We start from the raw sequence: 6,172 nt of genomic DNA, 5'->3' as shown, positions 1-6,172 counted from the left end.
ATCTTGGTAGGACACTGTCAGATCATAGCAATGTCTAAAACTAAAACCAAACCCATTGCCATCCTAACTCATTGCCCCTTCTCATCCTATCCTCCATCTTGCCTACCTCAGTTCCCGGCACCTTTGTTCACTCAGCTGCTAAGCTAAAAGACTTGCTGTCCCATCTCCCAGTTCTTCCTAGCACCTTGCACAGTTACCAATTAATTCTATTACCTGTGCCTCCTCCATGTGTCTTTACTCTTAGCAGGAGATCTTTTTGTTACGTATTTGTATTTTAGCAATTTTTTTCCTATGGAAGAACTTTTGCAATGCATCAGATGCTCCAAATATTTATTGTGCATCATCCTGTAATAATCATTGCAGTCTTCTTCTAATATAGTTTTCCAGATTAGGGACCAAGGCAGAGAGATCAGAAAGGATGAAGGTAGGTGAAGAGATAATAAATTAGGTGCTTCAGTTATGGTGTCTTGCTTAATTTTTCATCTCCTCTTAAGGTAAGAATTACACTCATTTTCACTACAGAGGCTAAAGCAGGTGCTGATGCTCACACGACCAGGAAGTAGGTGGTGAAGTCAGACTTGGGAGCGAGGCTGGGCTCTCATGGCACCGTTCTTCTTTCACTGTGTTCCCCGATGGGGAAACAAATGCTTGCACTGAAGTCTTTTTATTCCTATTCTAATTTTCAGATGCCTTTCCACTAGTGTATGCTTTAAATGAGTTAATATATTTGACAGAAATTAAAAGAATGCATGTTTATCATTAGCAATGGTTCTAATGCAGAGGACTGTAAGACACTTTGAAGTGACTTTTACTTTTTAGAAGTATTTTTCCTTTATTGCTAGGAAATCTTGCTTCTTCAAAAGAGGGCTCTAACAACAGCTCTAGAAGTTGCAATTCCTTACCCATAATAAAATGTCAATGGACTTTCAGTGGAAATTGAAAACACAGGTGTTAAATACATGAAGGCAGAGTCACCCCTGCACAGCCTGGAGACTTTCCTTATGAGGTCGTTGCACTGCACACCACTACAAAATGTCCAGATTCCTACCTTTAGGCAACTTTAACAGAGCAGAGAACTTACTGATGGTGGAATTGGAGTGGCATAAATATAGATGAAAGCAAAACACCAAGAAGGGGTTTAGCTCACAGTAAGTGGTCAACATCGATTGTTCATATTTCGTTTAGGGCCCTCGGTAGTGTGTGAAAGAGGACACTCACATAGCAGACTCTTGGTTGTTTAGAAAACCTGGAATGACCTCTCCCACAGGGAGCTACCCCGCACTACAGGGGCTGCAGCCTTGTTACCAGGAATCCCTAAGAAGTTCCAGCATATTTTGTGAGTACTCAACACCAACATCAGCCAGGTGGAAAATAGCCTTTGCCATCCCTGCAGTGAAGGGTATGGGGCAAAGATATGCTCAGCAGTGTCTAGGAAAGCAGGCATCAATCTCACCAAGAGAGCAGGAGGGCTCACAGAGGATGCATTGGAATGTGTGATCACCACGATGCAGAACCTGTGCCAAGACAGGATCCCAGACTGGTTCTTGAACCAACAGAAGGACGTGAAGGGTGGAAAATACAGACAGGTTCTGGTCAAAGGTCTGGACAACAAGCTTCGTGAAGACCTGGAGCTGCTGGAGAAAATCCAGGCCCACAGAGCACTGCACCACTTGTGGGGTCTTCGTGTGAGGCCAGCACTCCAAGACTATGGGCCACCAGAGTCTTACTATTTGTGTGTCTGAGAAGAAATAAATCTGTAGGCCTTGTCTGTTAATAATAAATAGTTTATATGGTCCTCAACCCCCCCTTAAAAAAAAAGGAAAGAAAAGAAAAGAAAAGAAAAGAAAAGGAAAGAAAACCTGGAATTAGGGGAAATTTGCCCCTTTCGCAGGTTGAAAGGATCCCGATTTTGGGAGTGCAAAGGTCTGGACCATCTTTGTCATTAACTCACCCCATGAAGATGGGTAAGTCTCTTAAAAACATCCTCAGTTTCTTTGGGTGAACAGAAGGGTGAGACTAACTCTGGGGCCCCTCCGGCTTTCACGTTCTAATATACTGTACACCAAGATTCAAATTTGTTGCGACAGTTCTCTTCACCTCATAAAGAGAAAGATAATAACTCACTTCTTTCCATATTCATGAAGATTAATGTCATAACAGTTTTCAGTCTTCACATTCGTTCTCTTTATGAATTGCAACCCCAGAACGTGTGCTGTGCTGGATTCATGGAAAAACGAATGACTTCCGTGCATAATGAGGCTCATATCTTGCTAATCTGTCTTGTATAAACTAAGTCCCTAAGGTATAACGATCATTCTTAACTACACATTTGTTTAGATTTTCTGACATGCAACTGTAGTTATTTAAAAAGAGGCTTATGCTTTCATAAGTCTAGAATAAGACATTGATTTGTTATTATGACTTCTTTGGAAATGATTCCATCTCTTTGCAAAACCACGGTTGAACTGAATCACTTTAAATAATAAAAATAGGTATCATGAATAAAGTAAAAATTCAACTGCCCCTTAGAACTTGCTTTGTTTTCTACTAAATTTATGTTTATATGTCAATTAAGATGCAAAGTCAAAATTTATTTTATAACTCCAGAAAAGAGCTAAGGAATTGCCCTACCTAAGAGGGCAAACTGTAAAACATGAGCTCTGACAATGAAAGGCAACTTCCCCTGTCTGCTCCTTCTGGTCTCCAGGCCAGATCATTGCAGCTCTCCGCAGGGGAGGAAATGAAAGCTCTTGAGTTCCAGGAAGCCCAGTGGAGGCCACTTCATAGGACGTTTCTGAGGAGATTTTGTTTGTGAGCTACAAAATTGGATCCATAACAGAGCAAGTCACTGAGGGGGAAAGGAAAGCCAGAGATTTACAGGGCAAACCAAAGTGCCTACAAATTCTTCATGGAGAGAAAAAAAGACTTTATGGAGCTGAATAAAGCAAGAAGTAGAAGATTGGAAAGCAGAAACTTTGAAGTACAACTCAGCCTCATTCAATTTTTAAAATAGATCGATCCCTTTAAATGCTGGGCAACTAAAAATAGAAAGTTCACATTAGGGAGGTGAGCCATTAGCAATTGCATTCCTGCAGGGCCAAAGCTGAGTCCCTCAGGTGGGATGCTGGCTGGATTTCCTAGCCCCGGCCCCGCTTGCCTTGCTCCAGCAGGGTCTTCCTTCGTATCTCAGACTCTTTCGCATTCTCCCTATTTGTCTATTTTCTTTCTTTAAAAAAAAAGGATTTTATTTCTTTGTTTTTAGAGAGAGAGGAAGGGATAAAGAAAGAGACAGAGAGAAACAGTGATGTGCAAGAGGACCCCAACTGGGGACATGGCCTGCATGTGCCCTGACTGAGAATTGAACCGGCCATCTTTCAGTTTGTTGGATGACACTCAATCCTCTGAGCCACACTGCCTAGGGCTCCCTAATTTTCAGTGTTGCCCTCTGTGAACATTAATAATAGTTTATAATTTATTAAAGAACTCTTGGTATCATTTTGCCTTAAAATTCTGACTACACATCAACCATGTTACCACCAAGAGAATCTATTATGCCCGATTGTTTTCTTATGAAATTGGCCTTCTTTGTTGGTTTCTTTGACCTCCCCACAGAGAGGAATAGTGGGAGTTAACACTTATTAAGGAGATTATGATATTCCAGGTACTGTAATTTAGATGCATTGTCATTGAATCTTTACAATATCCTCATGATACTGTTATTGTTTCCTTTCTATAGATGGAGGAGTTGAGGGATGATGCTGGTAAGGAGTAGGGCCTGGCTATTCAATTGTGCTGCTTTAGACTCTCTTCTGTTCCTCTGACCTTGGCTGCTAGACTTGACTCTGAGCTGTGGCCCCATATTAGCCTGACTTTCTATTGGAAACTCTTCTCAGTTTTGGTGACTTAGATGTTGACCAAACTACTTGGCTCATGGATCTCACGTACATTTGAATTTGTTTTTGGATTATTCTCTTGGTTTAGTGATACACACTTCTCCATAGCTATAAGAAAAAAGGCCCCATTTTAAAAAATAATGTTTATTCAACTCCACGTTTTTGCCTGGCCTCAACTATACGAGGCAGCAAATTTGGATAGGATCCAATGGTCCTACTCCTAGGGCAGGGTCCTGGCAAGAGAGTGGTTTCAGAGTGGAGCCAAAAGACTTAGAGTTGAGAATGGGATTCTAGTTCTAGACGCTCTGCTGGACTGCGTGCCCTGGGAGGGCAGGGACCACTACAGTTTTGTTCATCCCTAGGTCCCCGGCACCTGCATGGTACTTGCCACATACTAAGTGCTGAATAAATATTTATTGAATGAAGACATGAATTAGTGACAAGATAGGTGAAGGGAGTGATACTGGGCAGACTACAGAGTTGGGTGTGAAAACAGGGTCACTGAGATGTTTAGGCTCTGTTCCTAGCAGCAGATGCTGGGTCTGCTCAATGAGATCCACAAGAAACATAAAAATCCCCACCAGATGGTGGAGCTGAGGCCCCAGATAGGCTTCCTGCTTCTCGGGGTCTGGTTCGGTAACTGAGAGCAAACTGGTTCGTGGGTAGATTCGACAGTGAGTTGGAAAAGACAAAACAGAGGATTGGTTAAAATTTCCTTCTGCCTTTCCTAGAGGCAGAAGATCGAGGCAGGTCTCCTGTAGCTGTTTTTCCATCTTCCCTTTAGCTTGTTTCTGGACAAGGCTCCCGATTTGCCTCACGTTTCACACAAGCTGGAGTCTGTCCTCCACACACACAGGGTGTGGCTGTAGGCACACGAGTCCCCTTTCTTCCATAAGTGACTCGACAAGCCCCTTTTACTGAGGTATTTGGGCATTTTCTTTAACCAGCCTCTATATACACAGAGGCTGTTCAGCGGCCCCACTGCTACCTGTTCCTGTGGTTTGTGGGCTCTCACACTCTTGCTCAGGGATTACATCTTATCTTGTACTCGTATCCTCCATATTGAGCACAGTGTCCAGCAAAGGGTTGATACTCAAGAAATGCTTATTGAATGAGTAAATAAATTCCTGAGTGACGCATGACTTGGACACATATTGACAAGTTCTGTGAGGAAAGTGCTTGGCACTATGTGACTCTGACATGCAATGTTTTGCACGCAAGTATCTATCAAAGTCTTTATTTTTCCCAATTGTCTTAAGAAATAGTTGACCTCCATCACTGTGTAAGTTTAAGACATACAGCATAATGGTTTGATTTACATGTATTGTAAATATATTGAAATCGTTACAATAGATTTAGCTAACACCTGTCTTTTAGATACAAGTGTATCTAACACCTATCATTAGATACAATAAAAAGAAAGAAAAAAAGAAAAAATTCTTCTTTTGAGCAGAATGGACGGATTGGACTGACGACTTCTGTAGTCCCAGTCCACCTTCCCACAGAAGTCCCAATCTGCAGTACCAGGAGCTCTACAGTAGGAAGCGTAAAGAGAAGCAGGAATTCTGGTTAATTCACACCTTGCCCCATCAGCTCCTGCAATAATTGAGAGTCGGCTATAACAAACTAGTTGCCTTCTCAGGCACAAATAATGATGGGCATCAGCTCTGCATTTTTTTTGTGTGTGTGTCTCAAAATCATCCTTAACCATAAATATCTCTTTTCTATTACTTAAAAAATAATCACATAAAGAATAAACCTTTATCTTTATTGGTCCCACATACCTCATATTTTATCTAGAGAGATAAAAATCTTAAGAGCATTTCAGCAAATGAACAAATAGAACATTTTTTCCCCTTCATTTCAGGGTGACACCTGGGATGAGTATATTTATCTTTTTTTCTGACTTTTTTTTGCATCTGATAAATGAAAGAACTAGTTCTGATTCATTTCTTGCAAATGCATTGGAGATTTACAGCTCTGTCAGGAAAAAATTATATAAAGTAGTGAGTATTTGCAATTGTATGCTCCCCTTGCCTTCCATGGAGGAAAAATCCTTCATTCTCTCTCAGCCTGAGACAGCGGCTCAGTTGTGCCAAATGAGGTGTGTGTGGTGGGCAGTGGGCGGGAGAATGGCAGAGACCAAAAATAGGCCAGATAACTCTGTATTAGAAAGGAGAGGAGAGGGGAAGACAAAGTGATTCAGGGGCAGAGGCAGGGAGAGAGGGAGAGATGGAGAGAGAAGTGAATAAATATGGGGAGGGGTGAGAATGATGAAC

At 41.7% G+C, this 6,172-nt stretch overlaps 1 pseudogene; it reads left to right on the top strand.

The window, feature by feature from the left end:
• The first annotated feature begins 418 nt into the window (after nt 1-418).
• LOC118975936 (40S ribosomal protein S18-like) lies at nt 419-1,752 on the top strand (annotated as a pseudogene).
• Nucleotides 1,753-6,172: the final 4,420 nt, after the last annotated feature.

Source organism: Sturnira hondurensis, unplaced genomic scaffold (assembly GCF_014824575.4).
Source record: "Sturnira hondurensis isolate 20B ecotype Veracruz unplaced genomic scaffold, ASM1482457v3 Scaffold0020601, whole genome shotgun sequence".
Lineage (NCBI taxonomy): Eukaryota > Metazoa > Chordata > Mammalia > Chiroptera > Phyllostomidae > Sturnira > Sturnira hondurensis.
Note: the sequence above shows the minus strand (reverse complement) of the source record. Positions and strands in the feature narration are given on the sequence as shown.